General features: G+C 42.3%; 1 protein-coding gene across 2 annotated transcripts in view; it reads right to left on the bottom strand.

Annotated features, from left to right (window-relative positions):
- The window catches only part of GNG12 (G protein subunit gamma 12), a 58,977-nt gene that overhangs the window by 14,387 nt on the left and 22,049 nt on the right, over positions 1-22,541 (bottom strand). Inside the window, exon 2 of one of the 2 annotated variants that reach the window (XM_075181879.1) lies at positions 19,325-19,381. The exons of the other annotated variant lie outside the window; for it this stretch is intronic. The gene's annotated coding sequence lies outside the window, so the exon portion shown is untranslated. The remainder of the gene's footprint in view (positions 1-19,324; positions 19,382-22,541) is intronic. 2 annotated transcript variants of the gene reach the window in all.

The following is a 22,541-nucleotide window of genomic DNA, read 5'->3' on the forward strand; positions in this document are numbered from 1 at the left end:
CTATTTGTTCCTCTGCTGGGAGGACAGTGGCTCATCAATGCAAGGAGGGAAATTCAGCAGGCATTCTAGCAGTATAAAAATGTTTCATTGTAACGTGTCTTAGGAGTAAAACACAAGGGAACATTTGTGTTAAAAAATAACTAACTTTTGCAAAGACATCAATGTGGATTTTATACAGGGATAACAGACTGGACATCTGTGGCAATAGCAGACGTTCTGCACACAGAAGCCTCAGAAAGTCTATAGACATATATACTGTACATGCATGGATCTGTCCTCCTATAGCACAATCCGCCCCAGGCTGGATGACAGAGCAGAGTAAATAGGTTATACAACGTGACCTATAAAACTACTGACCTACTCTGGCAGGAACTTCGTAAATCCACCTACAGCCTGTGTAACATTACTGGATAGTAACCCTTTCCTATCAGACATATACTAACATCTCCTGGGCTGTGGACGGAGCTGGATAAACAGACAACACATTGCTGTGTAAGATAAAGCGGAGAACAGGAACTACTGTTCTCTGGAAGAAAGTCAATGACACGGGAGTGTTGCAAAGCAGTTCTAGGGAAAGGAGGTTATCTCTGACAGACACTCAGCAGTGTAACATCCCACTGCTCTGTCTGGTCATCTAACATAGGCCATCTGCACATTACTGCATTCTACATCCAGTAAATATCGTCAGGAAGAGGACCTGGATCGGTGCTGGTAACTCCTAACAGTTAGGCTGGGTACACACTATACAACATTTCTCCCAATGCGATATCATTAACGATTTTACTACATACTTGCCAACTCTCCCGGGATGTCCGGGAGACTCCCTAAATTCGGGTCGGTCTCATGGACTCCTGGGAGAGCTGGCATGTCTCCCGCATTCGGGGTGAATCGCGTCATTTTGGCTCCGCCCCACAACAAAACGGCATATTTGTTGCGGGGGGCGGGCCAAAATGACGCGTATGGACGCAAAACGCCCCCTCCTGCCCTCTAGATACGCCCCTCTCCCGGATACAATTTGCCAAAAGTAGGCAAGTATGTTTTACTAGCGAAAAGAGAAAGAAAACTCCCGATCATCATGCAGATTCCCGTGTACACACTATAGATCTGTGATCTTCATCTGTCATAGCCATTGGCTGAAAAGATGGTGACTCTGCACACTACATAGAGATCTATGGACACTGCCGGTCCTGAGTACATAAACACTGCAGGATTGGAACAACATCGTTCCATCTTTGAACAACATTTTTAGTCCGGTTTAAAAATCAAATCAAATGATACAAGAGCTTTGAAACAATCATTCGTCGTTGGAGCATAAATGGTCGTTAATCGAGAGATTGGCTGAAAAACCTGTAGTGTGTACCCAGCCTTACTGAGAGCGGGGGACATGGGCAATTGTAATGGTGAGCTCAAAAACTAACAGTTCCTGGCACACAAATATATTTGTTAAATCAAAGGGTAACTAAACACACAGGGGTAACGGATTACAAAAACAAAACAACACATTTTTATATAATGCAGAGCACAGTATCTAATTTATTACAATGGAGATTAACAGTTTAAATGTCTACAGTTCTATAAGCCATGCTGGTTTGTACAATGTGTCACCCGATATAGATGTGCTACATTGTAAGTGCATGGATTATATACCAGGCAGAAAGCTGGTATATAATGATATAACATCTCAGTTTCATGGCCTGAATATAAAGCTGCATCATTATAATACCAGACAATCAGCTCAGAGCTGGTGAGCAGACTGGTTAATTCAATCAGCATCCTTTAGTGCTGAACTGGGGAAGGTGTTGAATTAATTGACAAGTGTCTGTTTGCAAAACACCCCATACTGTTCTCATTTAAGAAACACAATATTGTGCAAACAGGGAGGATGGATGAGAGGGACCCAGAGCTTGATAGAACTGGAAATATCAAAGAGCGTCAAACACAACACAGTTTGTGCCTCTGGAAGCAAAGTTTAAATTACTTTCACCAGTTGTGGGAGGATAAACAAAATCACAGGAACCAGACCCTGTCTGTTTATGGTGTGTTCAGTCCTCAGTACAGAGGTAGGACCTGTTACACAACCATTACTGATTACAGTCAATACCTTCACATCACACACCCCAACTGAAATTCATAATCAGCGAGCTTCATCAGGAATTCTATCACCATCCTCCGCAGCACCACGTACATGCGAAAATCATAGTATTTACACAGTGCAAAGAGTTCAATTAAAGGGGGCTAATCATGCCTCCGTTTATATGGGTGATTATACAGAGGAAACTTAGTTTCCAAATCTAACAACTGTGCGAACCGGACAAGCGGAGGGTAAGGAGTTGGCACTATGGTAAACCAGTTACACAACAACCTTTAGCACGGTCAGTGAACCAGTGTCATAAATTTCTACTTTTTGCATTTATCTCTATTGCACAAGCCGTGACTTCTGAGAACACATTTACAATCCACATTTGTTCCGTCTTCCAGTACACTTTACATTTGTAAAAAAACGTTATAAGAAGGTGGACACTGCAGCAGTTTGTTTTCTGCATGTAGGGTGATACTAAATGGACACTAATAAGTTACAATTTAAAAGGACAAGTCTTTTAAAATGTAATGTTATAATGATGGGCTATTACTCTGGAGTGCCTTCATTTGTATTTTGAGAGGCACAATAAAGAAATCAGGCCTTCACCTAGTAAGAACCAATGTGCAGAGCTCAGTGTGTATAGATACAGACTACATTTTATACTTGTCAATTATAGGGGCACCACTTTGGTCAACGAGTCTATGTGTTCTAATCTGATCACACATCAACAGCTCAGCTGATTCAAAGTCTTCTGCTGGGGAGCACAGGTCCCCAAACACAATCCCATTGGCCAGCCCATCTGTCGCACCAAAGATGCTGCCCATCTGTACCGACCTGTGGTCTGATAGAATGTACAGGTTGCACAGATACAAGTACCCTTTATTCTGCTAACATAATGAGTTTAATGTACCAGCAGGGTAAATATTGAGAAGGCCGTTTTTTTTTTACAACCCTTTAAAAACAAAATAAAAACAAACAAGGGTACTCCAGTCTGTGGGAGGTTTTGCTCACAAGTTTGCATTTACCATTTTTATGATAATTTGGCCACCAGGTAAAAAGTCAGTTACATATATTCACTCTCTCTGTGGATATAAAACAATTACAGGGGCTATAACCCAAACAGTAACTTTAACCCCCTCTGACCAACTATATAAATAAGTGATGATGATGAACCAACAGTGTTTATAAACAGTCGTTTTGGAGTCCAACAACTATTTGCTTTTAAATATTTTGAAAGAATAAAAATTGAACTTTAAACATACACAATATAACAACATATAGACTATTTGTTTTCTCCCGATGTAACTTTCCTGCTGGAGGAGACGGAGGGTGATGTGTCCATAAATAATCTTTATGTTAAACAAACATGATTTGGTTTCACTCACCAGGTCTGGATGTCACAACACAAAGTGTGGTCATTGTGTTACAGTTACACACATTCCAGGGGAAACTCACTATATGACCACCTGCTGGGGTAATTAGAGGGATAACTACCCTTTTACTGTGTCATTTACTGGGGTGGAGAGAAGCTCAGGACCTGAAAGCAGCCAGATAAGACCCAATTAGCACATGGATGCTAGCTGGGGTCCTGCTGGGACACAGGCTGTAGACACCGCATACATTAGTATACAAGCTGGAGGTTATCAGCAAACCACAAGAAGCCATACAACACATAAACACAACAGATGTACGCTACTATCTTATACAGAATTTGCAGCCATGCCAGTCCTGCGCTCCATTATATAGACACAGGACAGCGCCGTGTCAGACAATGATTTGCATTTGACCACTGTTCCTCTGCCCAGATGGGGTGTGTAACGGCTGTGCACGTTCCGCTCTCTGGTCCCCATTGTTATCTGATCTCTGTGGTGACAGCTCAGTGTTGTAACTCACACGGGGTCACTGTGAGGAGTTGCTGTGTGTGATACAACTTTAGGTAACCGGTTACATTTTTCCTCAGAACCAGCGACCACAGAGTAATATCAGATTGCATGAACGCTCTGGTGTAGTCTGCGCACTACAAATCCTGCTGATTCCTGCAACAAACAGGAATACATTATTCACCTTCCCCTTATAGGTGTCTGTCCTTCAATGGGCAGCATGGTGGCTCAGTGGTTAGCACTTCTGCCTCACAGCACTGGGGTCATGAGTTCAATTCCTGAACATGGCCTTATCTGTGTGGATTTTGTATGTTCTCCCTGTGTTTGCGTGGGTTTCCTCCGGGTGCTCTGGTTTCCTCCCACACTCCAAAAACATACTGGTAGGCTCATTGGCTGCTATTATACTGAACCTAGTCTCTGTTGGTCTGTGTCTGTGTTAGGGAATTAAGCCCCAATAGGGGAAGGGACTGATACAAGTTCTCTGTACAGCGCAGCAGAATTAGTGGCGCTATATAAATAGCAGACGATGATAAAAGTATCTGGCATATGATCATGCAGTCTCAGGAATATCAGTTCAGCCCATTACATGGACGTCTCCCCTATTGCGCATTTATATTTATACATTACAAAGTTCAAAAACTATAATAATATACAGTCTTTGCAGACTGCAGTGTACAACGCTGATTTGTATTATTAAACACATTAAAGAATGACTTACAGTCATATGTTGGCTGCTGAAACATTTTAGTGGTACCTATAAATATGGTACCTCTGCCCTTTAAGAGGTGGAGCCGATTTAAGTCCCTTGTACCTGTTCCTTGTGCTGTGTGCGTAGATGTCTGTGTGTGTTGGGCCAGTCCCAATATTGAACAATACCGCGCCTGCTCGCAGATAGCTGCTACCTACATCTATACCGCTCACCCCTGGTGAAAAGGCCAAAACACTCCACCCTCTGTGCAGGAATAAGAACAACGCTGCCAAGGAGAACAAGGCTGGGGCACCAGGGTATAAGGAAGTAACAGACTGAGGGACGTCATAGAGGTGGAATAACATGTTTGATAAGAAGAGAAGAGAAAAAAAAAAAAAGTGTTAAAGATTCACCTTGTAAGCCTGCCGGCTGTGTGACCAGGATGTTGGTGTATGCAAAGCAGGAGCGATAACACTCAGGAGCTGCCAAGTTCTCACTAAACTTCACCCATATGTTTCATAATCACACACACGGCATAACTATATGCTATAAACTGCATGGAGAGAACTGCAGTTTCCTTATCTACAATTCTTGTCAGAGGGAGAATTAACCTTGTTCATAACGTTACGTTACTTTCACTCAATGTATTTTTATACTGCACAGAGTAATATATATATATATATATATATATATATATATATATATATATATATATATATATATATATATATATATATATATATATATATATATATATCAGCCCTGCCAAAGTAAAAGGCAACAGAATCTGTCTGGAGAGCTTCTACAGCGCCACCTAGGGACCAACCTACACTAAAAAACTAAACAAAAACCCCATCCAGCACGCTCTGTCTCTCGCTGTACGACATACATGATTCATTGATTGCTGTTACATGATCACAGAACAGCCACGGTCTGCAATTGGGCTCAACCAATTTATGCAGCCCATCAGTCCGCAAGGATTACTGCCGCCCTGGTAGGCTGCACTGTCAGGAATAAGGCGGTCTGTTTTCATGTATGTGACAGGTGCACATCACAGGGACACTGAAGCATCGCGTGGAAGGAAGGCACAAATGTGTTAAGCACTAAGATCCAGCAGATGATGGGGGGCCGATCTAGGGGTCCCTGTACAAGAGGAGCAGAAGAGTTGGGCTATGTTCTTATCTCTATCCTCCTGGACACCTCAGTCCTGTAGGAATGCCAGTCACAACACTGGTGCACATTGTAAAGCAGGCACCAAGACTAGCACGGATTTCTGCTGCAATTCCAATTACCAGCCAATGATTGTATATTTACCAGAAACGGCATGTGAGAAAATGACTCTGGATTAGTTTAATGAGGCAGTGAAAGGGCCGTGTCCCGGCTTACCGAGGCACGGCAAGAAATGTCTCGGCTTCCAAGAAACTTCAGGACACAGAGTGAGGAGGAGAAGATGGCACCAAGTCCTGCCCGCATTCATGGTTAAATGCTGCCACACTGCTCTGCCAAGACCTCAGACGGAATGCAGAACCTCTCACTTCCAAATACCTCAATTGTCCCGATTCTAAATATAGACCTATCAGTTTGCAGTTGCTCCCGGGGAGAAGAGTTCAGTAGAAAGAAAGGAGCGGGCAGCTGGTTGAGCAAAAATCAGACAAGAGGACGTCTGGTTTGTTGTGTGGAAAAGTTTCACTCTGAATTCCCAGGTGATCTGTAATTCTGCCAGTGTTGTGGAGCGTGTGACCACATAGGAAATCTGCAGATTCATGTAAAACAGTCTTTAGTAACTCTAGTAAAGTTACATTAGTAGGAGTAACAGGCAGTCATGATTATGGTTTAAGAAAGAAAGAGAATGATGGACTCAATACTTCTACCGTTTATTGGGCAGAGTTCTTGATCTGTGGCATTGAAGGGCTTACGGTGAGAGCGGAGGTCAGCAGGTCACGGCACCCCCAGAGTGAGTCACCTGTAAAGGAGACAGTCAGTGCAGCTACACAAACAGACGGGAGGTTATAACCAGGTTACAGGGAACAGAAGTGTCGCACTACCCCTCCCGCCTTAAGGCAAACACTGCAGAGAATGTGACACTTCCCAGGAACACACAAACCTCTTCCGTGGGGTACAAAGCCCCTTCCCCAAGTATTACTGCCAGGGACTCTATATGTTAGAGCAATATACTTACATCTGGATATAACATTCTTTGCAGAGTATGCACAAGCCGGGTGTCCGTTCCATGGTGTCCCAATGCTAATCAATGAGAGAACCAACAACAAGTTACATAGACATTTACATGTAAACCCGGCATTGAAGGTGAAAGTCACCTGAAGATATTGATCACTATATTCATAGACGTTCAATTTCTAGAGACCGCTGGGTAACCCCAGATCACCCAAAGGCAAGAATTAAAGATAGGCAAGTTGCATCCATTTTTAAAGATCCCTTCCAATAAGGCAGGGGGCCTTCATGAGCTTGTAGAGAGCTGAGAATTACACGGTATTAAAACACATTTGCATACAAGCTGAAACTGGGCCCTTTTTGATTAAAATAACAAAACAAAAAACAAATTAAATACAAATGGTATTTTTGATTCATTTAAGATAGATACCGTAAAACAGACGACAATACAAAGAGACCCTGACATAACTGGTAAAAATGTGCAGAATGTGATGTCACTTTTTTTTTACAGACATTTTTGGAATTCCAGAAATTCTATTTACTTCCCAGCAGGTTCAGCTGTCGGTCATTGTAACCCACAGCTACATCACTAACGGTTGCGTTACATGGTGCTCACGTTGGCACCTATCTCGCCTGAAGAACACATCGGGCAGCGTTCTGAGGTCCGTTCATGCTAAGACCAGTATGAAAACTGAAGTCTAACCTCACCCTGGATGCAGCGGAGCAGGTTTTCATACAATGTGTTGGAATCAGTACTGTGAACTGAACATTCCTCATGGTGATTTATAAATTAGTATTCTGAGGTCACGTCACATTACTGTACTTGTAAGCGGGGCCGCCATCAGGGGGGGGTACAGGCGATATAGCTCAAGGGGCTCCAGACAGACCCCTCCATCTGTCTAGGCCACTTAGTCTGATCGCTGTTACACCGCATCCCTCTAATAGAGGCGACAATCGTCCATTTGGCCAGACTTTCGACCATCGTGTCACTACACACACTGACCCGACTTTCGAACGAGCGGTTGTATGTTGGCTGGCTGAGCCGATTATTGGACAAAAACCCTGTAGTGTGTACCCAGCTTAAGGCTGCAGATAAAGGCAGATAGATAAGTAACTATATGTAGTAACGGTCTCACAGCTCAGTGGGATCGTCTGACTCTTAATCAATATCTCAGCTTGATAGACCTCTAACAGCCAGAGATGCTCTCACATGTGGTTACACTGCCCGGACTCAAACATGCTCTACAAGGGGGAGTTCTGCAGAAAGCAACATGTTTCAGTGTAAGAGCCAAGACATTATGCTCATATATTATACCCTGACTGCGTCATCCGTCACTGGGATATCACACACACAAGGTTTAACATTGCTGTAACCCTGCAGACAGAGGCGGTGGGAGCTCTGTATTTCCCGGGTTATTACGTTTCCCTGGCAGGCGGCTCCCACAGTTCATGAGCTGAGGCCATGAGAAAATGCATGAAATGTGATTTCATCCAGTCTGAGCTGCTCGCGCTCTGTACGCAGAGAAAAGGACTCTGGGACGTCAGTGCAGACGCAGTATTTATACACACGCGGGTATTAACACTGCAGAAAAATATAGCCGTGTACATACACGGTCCATGATCCCGTGTAACACGTTAACTGGACTTTTGTTTAATCCGTGAGATGACGGCCTCCATCTCGGGGAGTTTCTGCACATCTGGAAAGTGTTGGTCTGGTATTTTATCACTAGTAAAACCTTACTTCTATGTGGTCTGAATGTTATTATGTGAACGTTCTGCTGATTGTTCTTTTTTTAATCATTATTCAAATCTACTATATATATATTTGTTTTGCTTTATTTGTAATTAGTCAAGGAGTTATATGCATAACTAATTAGCAACATGTTTTTGGGAATGGAGTTACTTTTCTGAACTCTTAATGCTGGGGATTATAGTTTTTTTTTTTAACGGAATAACTTCTGATACTTGAAATAGGACTTGTGTCTGAAATTGTGCAATAAAAACTCACACTGTTGGTGCCTTTTATCAGACAGAAATATCAAGAACTAACTTGCCTTAGCAAAATTTGTACTGATTATGTAACCATGAGAAACACTGTATGTTGTAAGGAAAGGTCAGTTTTTGACATTCTACAGGTCTAATGGCACCAGCAGTGTGTACATGGGTTTCCAGCAGGCAATTTCATGCTGCAAGAATTATTCCAATAACATACAGTACTTTTATACCAATATTACTTGGTAATGGTTCAATAAGCAGAGGGAGGAGCGGTTTTACATAATGTTATTACATAATGACTCTTCCAATAAAAAATATGCAACTCACTTCATGTACAGAGCAGACAAATACAGTGTCAGAGAATCTCAAACATGCGTGTTTTTTAAATAAATATTTGAATTATTCTACAGTAATTCCTTTGCAGATAACCTGTTAAATAACTCCTATACAGTAAGAATGTCGATAAAATGCACAACAACAAGCAGGTAATGATTTTACCCCATGACCCTTTGCACAATAATCCAGGTACTTTCCCTTTTAGGTCACAGGCAGAAAGTATAACAGTTTCTACAGATTGCAGCACATCTATCAGCTGACTCTGCAGCCTGGTGCCCTCCCCAGGATTGCTGGACTTTGACAAGTGATGACTTGGTATCAGGAGAGAGACACATGACGTTCTTAACGGTAACCTAGCCCGCAATGGGTGATGAAAGACAGCTTATTGCAACATCGCAGGAGGTGTATTGTCCTATTGCAAGAAAAGGGGAATCACTTTGAAATATAATGATTTATATAATTGATATATATTATACATGCACATAAATCTATCACTTGTGCAAACTGAGGGGCAGGAGAGGAGAAAACATGTAGAAGAGGGCCGAGGGGAGGAGGAGCAAGAGGGCCGAGGGGAGGAGGAGCAAGAGGGCCGAGGGGAGGAGGAGCAAGAGGGCCGAGGGGAGGAGCAAGAGGGCCGAGGGGAGGAGGAGCAAGAGGGCCGAGGGGAGGAGGAGCAAGAGGGCCGAGGGGAGGAGGAGCAAGAGGGCTGAGGGGAGGAGGAGGACTTCGAAGGACCACTACTCTCTGCTGTCTCTTCTAAGTAACCTACCTCGAGCTCCCCTACACTATGCAGTAAGTAGGAGGTTATGGACAAAGTGTGTTTTTTTTTTTTGCTCAGTTTGGTAAGCTTGCATATGGGTGGCCCCTGGCCCCAATCCACTCTATCCCTAACTGGTGTGTATCATTAATACATTGTTTCTTGTCCTTTCTAGTGCAACTCCCTGATTGGTTGTAACTTAACTGTTGAAACACATTAGTTAAAAGCACAGACAGAACCATGCATGTTGCCGCTGCCTTAACAGAGCTGCAGAAGTACGTTCTTTAACGCCGGTGACGGCTTCCCCGCAGCAGAGTGCAATATATACTTATTGAGCGCTCCTATAGAAACTGCCGCATTTTACTGACCGCTAACACATCTATCTCTGCAGGAAACACAGAAACGGACACAAGAGGAGCGGAGATGTCCAAGTGTCGTTACTGGTACAATGGCTTGATAATCTCTAAGACTAATCGTCAAAGCGCGTTCACTACGCTAGAAGGATGTGTGTTCAACGCTTTACAATACAACGCCTCCTGTGTACGAAGCCTAAAGCAGAAAGAGAAGGAAAATATGTCATTCTGCCTAATTGCGAAGCCACGGTTCAGTAATCACAGGGGCGCCGAGCAGACATTGTGCTGCAGATGAGGTAAGACGGGATTGGGAAGGGGTAGCTTGTGTCGTGATGGTGCACAATGCTTATCTGGGGTATTCTACAGCTCCCAATGTCTACCCTGCACCCTGGTGGCCACCAGCGTACAATATAAACCACGTTTTGGACATGACGCTGCACCTGCACGAATAGAGCTTTCAGCAGGAACAGAATATACAGTGATCGGGTAACCAAGTTACCATTATAATTACTATTACAGTCACCCATACAGCACTCAGTGGGATAAACCACCAAGATCTGACTTTGGAGCAAACAGTTATCTTCTATCATATGATAAGTGGCCAATCGGATCCCAGATAAGAGGTTTTGCAGCATCTGTGATAGGGTTACCGGTCTTTACTTTGATGTAGATCGTTTGCTGCCAGCACTCAATCTACAACAGGATCCTTCCAGGATCCGATTCAGTGACCACAGATTAGAAACCAGCATTGTAGTAGTGGCAGCAGACGGCACGTTAGAGGAACACACATGTAGCCATGAGACCAAAGCCAGGACACGGGGAATGTTGGAAACTACATGTGATGAAGCTGGATCTGATTAGTATACAGGCACGTGCCATGACTGGCCACAAAGGAATCTCGTTTCAGTTCCAGTAAACCAGCTCTGCCACCGCTCTGCCACCTACACAGACACAGACAGGAGTTTTGCTGAACCAACTTTGGGATAGAACCAAAAGGAGTTTGTTTTTGTTTAGTTTTTAAGTGCAGAGCAGACAAAGTGCATTATGGGGAAATGTATTAAATGGATCAGACTGCATGTGGAACTATATGGAACAATAGATATATATTGACAGAGGAGTGGGACAAACGCTTCTTTCATTCTGTTGTCACACGACCACCTTAAACATGTCAACTTCACTGCGAAAATATGTCACCAATTCTAGAGTAAATTCCACCTTAAAGATGTGTATTGATGGGGGTATAAGACGGTATAAATCTTCTGCAGTTCAAATGAAACGATTAAAGGAGATCTCCACCAGGACTAAAGATTCCATAAGTTAAACAAGAATGCAAATTATTATTTTGCAATGGACAATTTCAACGTCTTGTGTAGCAAACATGGAACCTAAATTTTCTCAAAGCCGACAGGTACTAAGAGAGACTCGGCATCAAGGTCACAAAATGCTGTCAGCGTTATCATGAAACGTTACTTACATGTTGTCGGCCTCTATATGCGGCATAAAACGCCGGTACCCCCCATGACGGAGGATACCCCCTGCTAAGCACTAGAGGGAACTGTTCCACTGATCCGTGTGGATATTCCTTTAGATGAGAGATAGGAAACATAGTACTCTCCAGGTCTTGCGCTGCACAACACATGCCAAGCCACAGGTTTCCATCATTACTAGAAACCAATCTGCCACGAACGGTAATAAATACAAACACACAAAGAGTTAACGTTCTTCATGCAGAATATGAAGGCCGACATGTGTGTGTATTGGGGTGGGGTGCGATGCTGATTACATACAACATTCCTTAACACCAATAAATATGTGAAGAACCTGCCAGAGCCTCGTGCCAGCTAATTACGGTCAGATTGCAGCATGTGTCCCATTAAACAGCTGACATCTGATCCAGCAGTGGGCACAGTGCACTGGTATCACCTGCTACAGTCAGGACTCAGAGATACTTTATTATGCAAGGTATTCACATGCACAGAGCAAAGTCTGACAAATCCAGCGCATGGTCTGTCGCTCGCTGTGACCTACATTGTACATTCTAAGCTTCAGAGCACTTGGTACTTAGTGTGAGGAGGGTTCACTAACTAACACTGTACTTATTGTGGTTTAGTGCAAACTTTGCCCCCATCAGACATCACTGTAGACTGATAAAAGCCGACTGCTGATTACTTGCCGTCGTTCAGCGCAAATGTTTTATCAAATGTAATGTTAGTAAATCACTTTGTTTCAGGACGTACAGAGCTTTGTCTGGTAGTATATATTAATAAATGACATTTCTTTGCAATTCTACAGAGAAAACAGACCAAAAATGTGAAACAAATATTGTCCCCTTCATTTCCACAACAACATTTTGCACATTACTAGTGGTAATACACAGATATTCCTCTAGATGCATTCTATTCGTCTCCAGTACAAGAACCCCAAATACAAATTCTCTAGTCAAGCTCCAAGAACCTTGTGGTGCTCCTAATGTGAAAGGTGCAAATTTTAGTTTCATAAGAATAATTATTTTTTTCTTTAAAAAAATAAAAAACAAAAATGACCCAAACATACAGACACCAGCAATAATGATCCCTAAATGCACTGCCCTCCATTTATATAGTAGAAGACACCCCAACATCTTCATCTCTGCATAATATGATAATCTGGGATAGACGTTTATTTTATTATTTTGAAATTAATTTCTTTGTTATTATTTGATCAACTATGGACTCACAGCCCAACATGAATCCTGCCGCTCCTCTGACGTCAGGGCCTAACACGCGTATACTGTCATAAACAAGCATCCTAGGGGGGGGGGAGCATGTTTCCATAGCACATTTTAGACCTACAGAGTCACTCCTGAGGCTCTAAAGTAACATCCCCAAATCTAACACATGGGGCAGCATGGTGGCTCAGTGGTTAGCACTTCTGCCTCACAGCACTGGGGTCATGAGTACAATTCCCAATCATGGCCTTATCTGTGTGGAGTTTGTATGTTCTCCCTGTGTTTGCGTGTGTTTCCTCCGGGTGCTCCGGTTTCCTCCCACACTCCATAAACATACTGGTAGGTTAATTGGCTGCTATCAAAATTGGCCCCAGTCTCTGGCTCTCTCTCTTTGTCTGTGTGTTAGGGAATTTAGACTGCAAGCTCTAATGGGGCAGGGACTGATGTGAATGAGTTCTCTGTACAGCGCTGCAAAATCAGTGGCGCTATATAAATAAATGATGATGATGATGATGGAGAATTTGTAACACTCCACATTTTACTTATTTTCTCCACTACAACTGGTCACAAAAATTAAAATAAAAAATGAATTTTGGGGTTGTCCAAATGCAGTTTATCATGTGATCTGGTAATAGCTTGCTAGGGTTACTCCCATCCGCTTAGTAGAAGTATCGTCACATAGGACAAACTTCAAAACATGGTTTAAAGATTTAAATCATACAAGGGAGTGTCTGGGGAAGGGGGATCTGCACCAACACCACAGATCTACAGGGATTGACTGAAGAAACTATTTTAGATAAAATCCTCCTTGAAAGTCCAATGTTAACCTTGTATAAACCTGGTCAGGATAAGTGTAAAGTGTTTCCATGTGCAAGAAAACCAGTCATGTTTAAATATCGTCAGCCAAGATAATCATGTTCAACATCTGAGTTTGTGCAGAGAGAAAAACAAACAAAGATCTTGTAGAATTTCACACACGGATTTAAAATAAATACTGGGACATATGGTGAGAATATTACACGACATTTGTCTATGGCCAGATTCTATGCTAAATAAAAAACCCTATAGCAATACATAAAGGTCCTGTTACCCAACTGTAGACTAACACTTACTGTGTACTCCTATCAGAATTACGGACACATTTTACATCTGTGTTTTCAACATTCCTGCAACATTGTGCAGACAAACAAGTTAAGTCACAAATATTAATTTTGAGTAGGAAAAGACAAAGGATCATGAGTAAACAATGGATAACTGTTACTAATGTTCAAATTGTTTAAAGAAATAACATTGTAATAATTAGCCATGAAATAAAGACTTTACCTAATAGTGTTTCAGAAGTTTGGAAAAGCAATGTCTCCATCTAGTGGACAGTATGTAGAATGCAGAATTAGGCACAAAGAAGCTACCAGTTATTACATCCTCGTCTATATGGTTAACATTAAGGAATGTCCGTTCATCATGCAGACTATGCTTTCAATGCTCAGATAGTTAGGGCTTACAGAACTTGTAGACAAACGCTCAGTGTATATATACACATGGGCACACATTGAATCCAGGATGTTTTATGGGAGGATATTCTCAGTAGTGTCATTTTGTCTTCATTAACAAAGAGCTGCCAAATGACACTATATCTCTCAGGGACGAAAACATGTCAGGATTATTTCCCCCTTCTCTCTCTCTCTTTATTTCTTAGTTTGTGGTCCCACAAATCACATCCACGTTTTGGTCAGTAATCTTGAAGGTCCACAGTGGCTCAGTGGTTAGTACTTCTGCCTCACAGAACTGGGGTCAGGAGTTCGATTTCTAACCATGGCCTTATCTGTGAGGAGTTTGTATGTTCTTCCCGTGTTTGCGTGGGTTTCCTCCTGGTGATCCGGTTTCCTCCCACACTCCAAAAACATACTGGTAGGTCAATTGGCCCTAGTCTCTCTCTGTCTTTGTGTATGTTAGGGAACTTGGACTGTAAGCTCCGATAGGGCAGGGACTGATGTGAGCGAGTTCTCTGTACAGCGCTGTGAAATTAGTGGCGCTATATAAATAACTGATGATATTTTTTTACATTTAGGGTCAAAGCACATGGGCGATTTGTTTGCACCTTCCTGACATTATTGCAATCACTACAGAACAGTCTCCATCACATTGGGAATGGAAGCAGGAATAGCAGCAGTTTTTGACAGCAATGACATGTTCTAGTAAAATGAATAAAATACAATACATAAACTGTGCTACTTTATTCCATGTGAAAGCTACAATTTTTCTTTGGACGATCTGTTTATCTATTACATCCCCAGGTCCGATGTTTTCAGATCTTGAATCCAACAATAGCATATTATTTTTTTCCAGTTAAGAGTACAAAAAGCAAAAAAAAAAAAAAAAGGAAACGGAGGGAAGGTAAGGGAGGGAAGGGGGCACACAGGGAGGAACCGAGCTTATAAGTTCTGGTGACAATGCACACGTGAAGAAGACTAATCTTATTCACAATATAATAGATGTTACCGGTAAACATTCACTATGGTACCAGCAATTCCTGTTATCCAACTCTGTAGACTACTTTTAAGACCTAAATAAACAACCAGCAAACTAAAAGAACAACATAAATAATCTTTATGATGGATAGATCTATAGATTTATCCATCTCTTTTTGGGCAGTCGTCTGCCATGAGGTCCCCTCCCGAGCCCAATGTATCCCCTACAATGTGTCGGGCGCAGCCGTTGATGAAAGGATTCTCTATTAACATTAAGCCAGTCTGACAATGAAAGTTTAAGAAATATTGTTGAATTAGTAAAGAGATCACCTGCCCTGACCTGAGATCTGGAATAGACAAGAGAAGAGTTTATAGATCTGAATAATGGAGGCTGTGGAAGGAGACCTGTCATTTACCATCTACAGATAAATATTTTTATTGCTCTTTAGAAAAAGCATTTCTGCTATATAAATCCCATGACAGGTAAACGATTTGGCATCATGTGGTTGTTTTTTAGTCACATGATGCCAAGCCCACCATAAGTGTAGTGGAGTATTTCCTCCAGTCTACACCACCAGCACACTGTGTGGCACTTTAAAATAAAATGAAGAAATAAATAAAATCATCATCATAATAATAGAAGTTTGAGTTTAGAGTGCCAATGACGTTATACAGCGAGTTTACAATTTAAAATGAATTCATATGGTGTGGGTGACTGGATCACATATAAATAACTTATGGTATGAATTTATTTAAAGGAAATAGCACGGGGCGCTTATTGATATAATTGCATATGCACTTATTTTTAATATTGTGTATATTTTGAGATAGGAAATCGTTATTTCTGAGAGCAGGGTAGAAACTCGTTTTTCCTGTTTTTACCTTACTAAAGGATATGCCTTATTTATGATGTATATATCTGATACAATAGGCCTTTGTGGATGGAGGTCTTTTGTGTATTGGGATGTGTTTTGTATACAAGTGTCATTGTGTGGAATTTGTAGGGTTGCTAGTGGAAACCTCCAATTAGGCATGGGGAGGGAGTCTAATAGCAGGAATTGCTAAATAAGTTTTGTGATGAAGTGTTGGATGCCTGCTCTGGCCAACGGCCCAGCAGGGGGTCGTTACTGTGTGGCCTTTGTCGTTCAAACCTTTCTGAACAGTGTGGACAGCATGAGATGCAAAACATCACAGCGTTTCTAGAATTTCCATAAGTGTAAATATTGGTAGCTTTACAATGCTGGTAAATCCATGTTTGTGTACATAGGGTACATCCGGATGCTAAAAATAGCCTGTGTCTGAACTGTATAAAAGGTACTAGCTTGTATTTGAAACTTGTTCTTCTGATTTTCATCTGACCTGATCACACTGGTACCTTCAACCAGTGTGTGAGAGCAAATAAACATCTTGCTTCAAGACCTGCTTGAAAACATCTTCAATATTGCGGTATTCCTGTGATCTGCAGATTAGACCCAAATTCTAATCCGTTCTCCGGTTGACTCTGAGGTTTGGACCCAGCTTTTCCAGTACCACCGCTCTGCCCGCTACCCATGCAGCCCTGGTTAGTGTGATAGGCCAGGGGGGGGATCCATTCACAGCAACCCTGATCCACAGTAAGAGGTCAGGAGTACCAGCCCAGGTACACCAGCAACAAGGTACACTAGCAGCGTCAGTTACCCAGAAGAAACCCGGTTCTGGATGCTGGTAAGGAGTCCAGTGGTGGCAGCTCTTGTAAGCCCCTCCTACTGTAGCAAGAGGGCACATTTGGGATAACGAAAGGGAACGGTGCTAAAGTAAGCCCAGCCGGTTCCCAGCAACAACAGACAGGGTGGCACAGGCGGTCCATCCTGTCACAGATTTCATTCCTTTAAATAAATTCATACCATAAGTTATTTATATGTGATCCAGTCATACGCCTCCCCCCCCCTTGTCCACGCGGAAACCAGGGTGCCATGTCCGACGATATGGCTCCTGGTCCGCAGTCTACTAGGGTTACCGGAGGTCACCCGGAGGATCTGGCTCTTCCTGCTGAGATGGTCCATCCAGTCACGTGTGTATATATCTTAACACACATTAAGCATTAACTTTATTTGCCCATTAACAATACAACACTCTATCCTGGGTTCCCACCAGCGCCTCACCTCTGCAGAGCCTGTATGTTCTCCCCGAGTTTGCCTGGGCCTCCAGGGTGCTCCGTTTTCTTGCTCTCCAGCTTCTGACAATAAGGAAGTGTGTGTACGTGTGGTAGGGAATTTAGAATGTAAGCTCCAATAGAGGAGATGTGTTTGAGAACATATTCTCTGCACAGTGCTGCTTAATCTGATTGGTGCCATGTAAAATAACAAATAAATGGAGCAATAGTCAGGGCTTAGGGTTCACCCTTTACACAGCAATTATGTTTGTAAAAATCACAGCGGAAACTCTTCTAAAACTTGTTTCCCAGATTGCTGTGTGCAATAAATAGTGAGCAGTATGGACTCCCCGGCAGAGGAACAGCTCTACTCTTATACTCAAACAATAACAGAATAAATAAACGAAATTCCCATGCAGGTAACCAAAACCATTTATTGCAGTAGACGTATAAGTAACCTGCATTATACAGCCTCGCACAATGCCGAAAAGGTTTTCTTTTTAGACACCTCACAGATTACACAGATACAACTGATTGTCCAGAGACTTCTCTCACACACACCCCAATAAACTCCACGCACAATGCCACTAACTGTAATGTAACTTTAAGGCTTATTATTTAAAAGAGACAACCTCTTCCGCTAATTTCCTGGAGGACGCTCTGATTGCCAACGATAAAAACAAACAAGACTTTGATTTAATTTCTAAAGAAAGCAAATAAAGCAGTTATAGAAGTTTGGGAGTGTTCTTCCTTTTTAAAAACCAATCTTACATCACTATACACCAGAAACATATGGTAGGAACCAGGAAGTGACCGATTAGATCTCTGCGCTTTGTATACAGAGTGAATTGGCTGGAAATCCACTAGGTGGCAGCACCAGCAGACAGAAGCCGAGCTCATTGGAAATAAGCTTTGCCAAAGAGATATTATCAAATACTTACTAAAACCATCTATTGTCTATTATATGATAAAAGGTTGTTACACAAAGAAAGATTTAGAACAACACTATACCACTGAAGAGCAAAGTAGGGTCACATATTATTGGTGAAACTTAAAGCATCACAGCGATGAACAACCCGTGACATGTAAGAGAACAGCGAGAGCTGTGTGGATGGGGATTAGGGGTACAAGTTACAAATGTGCTCTGTACAGCGCTGCGGAACTCTTGTGGCTCCTAACAAATAAAGGATAATAATAATAATAATGTTAGGAGTGGTGTTAAACACAAACGACTGACACTCTCTCTACAAACAAGCCCCTCTCCATGTTATCACTGATTAAGGTCGTTTTCAGCTCTCCAGGGATCTCCCCAACAATTTGATAACCTTATCATCATCATTTATTTATATAGCGCCACTAATTCTGCAGCGCTGTACAGAGAACTCACTCACATCAGTCCCTGCCCCATTGGAGCTTACAGTCTAAATTCCCTAACATACACACACACACACACACACACACACACACACAAGGATCAATTTTGGAGAGCAGCCAATTAACCTACCAGTAGGTTCCTTGGATTGTGGGAGGAAACCGGAGCACCCAGAGGAATCCCACGCAAACACGGGGAGAACATACAAACTCCACATAGATAAGGCCATGGTTGGGAATTGAACTGATGACCTCAGTGCTATGAGGCAGAAGTGCTAACCACTGAGCCACTGTCCTGCCCACCTTATTATTATATTTTTGGAGATCTTCCTCAGCACAGATCGCAGAACCTCGGGACAGATAATAACAGAATGAACATAACTCACCGATACAGGCTACAGCCGCTTGTAACCGTTTAAAGCTTTTGTCGTCTTCCTGGAAATCTAGAAAGAAATAAAACGCACCAGTTAGTATCAGCGGAACACAGATTACGTGACGCATTAGGACATAAGCATCTATAGGGCCCAATGTATAGCGTTATTTACAGGGACAATTACAAATTAAAAGACCTAAAGCCAAACACAAGCGTGGTCTAAAGTATCATCATTTTATACGTTTATGACCAGATCAAAGCAGATTAATTAAACTTTATCATAATACTTTTTGAAAATCAGAAAAATAAAGGGTCAGTTTGTAACGGTTTCAGAAAGAACACTAACAGCTCTATAGAGACGGTCGGGTGAAGCACATAGTACAGACTGTGTTACAGGTTACAGACCAATCAGTAATGGTTATAACCAGCTGTCATTACGGAGCCTGACTGTAAACACACAGACAATGCGGCAGTAATACCAGGGAGTGTCAGTGTGTTAGAGGACACTGCCCGGCACTGGGCAAACACAGACAACCATTCATTCCTCTCCCGATGTCTTCATCCCAACGCTCATTAACCCTTATAAACTATTTACTCCAACACTGCAGAAGTAACAAAGTATATTACAGGATCAGTCATCGGAACCAGGTAGAACAAAACAAACAAAAAAGTATTTTGTGTTTTGAGAGGTGAATGTTTTTGGACGGTGTTTCGGCATCGCTTGACATTAACAAGGTAACTGTCCCTAGTGGATGAACAAGGTCCGTGGCAATCATGCAGCCCCCTCACTACACGTTACTCGTGTCCGTTCCGAAAACCCAGCTCTGCATAGAACCATCTGCAGTAACAGCGCCGCTGCCACTAGGCCAACACAAGAGAGGACGCAGGAACATTGCTTCTTGTTGCTGTTTCTGCCAAAGAATAATCTTCCACAAATATTACAATGTGCAAAGGACCGAGAGCCGCTCGTCATACACAGATCTATGTTCAGAGGAACACGCCACACGCAGGACAGGGACAACAAAGAAAAGGTGATTTCAAGATCCCAAAACCTGAAGACAGTCGCCCATGAGATGTCAGGAGTCATAACGCACTATAGTCACTAATAAACAAAATGAGAAGAGATCTGGGGTACAGGGTTAATGAGATAAAAGAAAAAAAACAAAACAAAAAAGCATGACAAGAATTAGGCCAGGTACCCCATGACCGTATGCTCTCTTTTTTGTTTTAATTATTTTTTTTAATGGTGGTAAAAACTTGAGACAATACACGTCAACCACAAATACGAGTTAAGAATTGTTCACACATAGACAACCATCTGAGCAGTGAAATATCCAGGTATCACATACAGAAGAGATTAGATGGGAGGGATAAGGCATCTTACTGGCAAATCATCATCATCATTTATATAGCGCTACTGATTCCGTAGCGCTTTACAGAGAACTCACTCACATCATTCCCTGCCCCATTGGGGTTTACAGTCTAAATTCCCTAATACATACACACACACACACACACACACACACACACACACACACACACACACACAGAGAGCGAGAGAGACTAGGGTCACTTTTGATAGCAGCCAATTAACCTACCTGTATGTTTTTGGAGTGTGGGAGGAAACCGGAGCACCCGGAGGAAACCCACGCAAACACGGGGAGAACGTACAAACTCCACACAGATAAGCCGTCGGGAATCAAACTCATGACCCCAGTGCTGTAAGGCAGAAGTGCTAACCACTGAGCCACCGCTCTGCCCCGCAAATGACAAAGAACTTTCACATGCCACCGTCACGCCAAGATATCCCCATCAAATCTGATAACTGTAGAACACAATGCTGAGGCAATTGTTCCGAAAGAGGAACAGCTCCATGAAAAATCAAAACAAAAACGTAGCCCCTTTGTAAACTTACATTTTAAAACTCTGTCCATCCCAGGCACAGACGCTGCAGATACTTATCTACTCAGACAATGGTCATCACAGAGCAGGTGATAGGCGAGGACTATACGCCAAGAGCTGGCAGATTAGGGAACCAGTGTCAGTTACTTTGATCTCACATTTCCATAAAGACCTTTGCCCGAGAACACAATCTAACGGTAACAATGTCAGAGATCTGCATACTGTACGGAGAGCAGAGACTCTGCTGCAGTCAGCTGCACAGACACAGACGTGGTCTTATCACTAAAGGGCATCTTTACCTAATTTCACCCACGTACTAGTGCTGCCAGGTGTATGTTGGATATTACACAGCGCAGCCTAGAGGGGAAATGTGACTTTCTGAAAGCTTCAAAGACCGCGGCCAGTGGACTCCAATCACAAATAAATAAAAATACACAAGGAAACAGCTTTGTCACCAGGATCTCTACAGATCATATAATCTCTGATGAAGGAGACTTGTCCACATCCCCGGCCTCTGCGATCCATGAAATGGTCTTTCGGCTACAACCAGAAAGGGGTGGGGGGGGGGGGGGGGGGGGGTGTGCATTTTTGGAAGGTATTTCAAGCATCCCTGTACGCTTGTGATCAGGGACCTCTTACCTCTCTGTCTGTATTACCCAGTAGTGTTTATTACAGTGTTTGTCCCCAATTGCAAAGTGCTACGAAATTTACTGGCGATATATAAATAAATGTCGATGATGATTCTGACACAGCAGCTTTCCTGGACTATACTATGCAGATAAATATGGTTCCCTGTGAAGACCGAAGTTGTCTTTTTAGGATTGCATAGAATATATAAAATATACCTAAAAATGAGGTATATTCTCCCATTAGGAAGGAATAAAATACACATTATAGGAAGAACAGACTGGAGAATTCTACACTCCATCATCATACAATGGAAGTAACATAAAGAGCCGGATCCATGGACAAGACAGACATTTATTCTGTTCTAATAAAACTTTCTGAGAAGCTTAATGACTGCAGGACTGTGTATTATATTGTAGCTGGAACCAATATTTCCTGATCAATAATTCAGCTAAAAGTAGCAGTGCAGGAACAAATATAGAACATGGATTTTGTATTTTCCATAATTGGACATAAATAGAGAATAATGAAACTAGCTGATGGGGAACATTAAGCTGCGCTACCCAAGGAAATATTTTCCTACGGTTTCATCGGTTTCCTCCATTCATTGCTTGGAATATGTATTCCACAACCTTTCAGCTAAACTTAGCACTATTTACACAGCAATACCAAAAGTGTACATTACTCACCACATAAACACA

Source organism: Mixophyes fleayi, chromosome 8 (genome assembly GCF_038048845.1).
Source record: "Mixophyes fleayi isolate aMixFle1 chromosome 8, aMixFle1.hap1, whole genome shotgun sequence".
Classification (NCBI taxonomy): Eukaryota; Metazoa; Chordata; class Amphibia; order Anura; family Limnodynastidae; genus Mixophyes; species Mixophyes fleayi.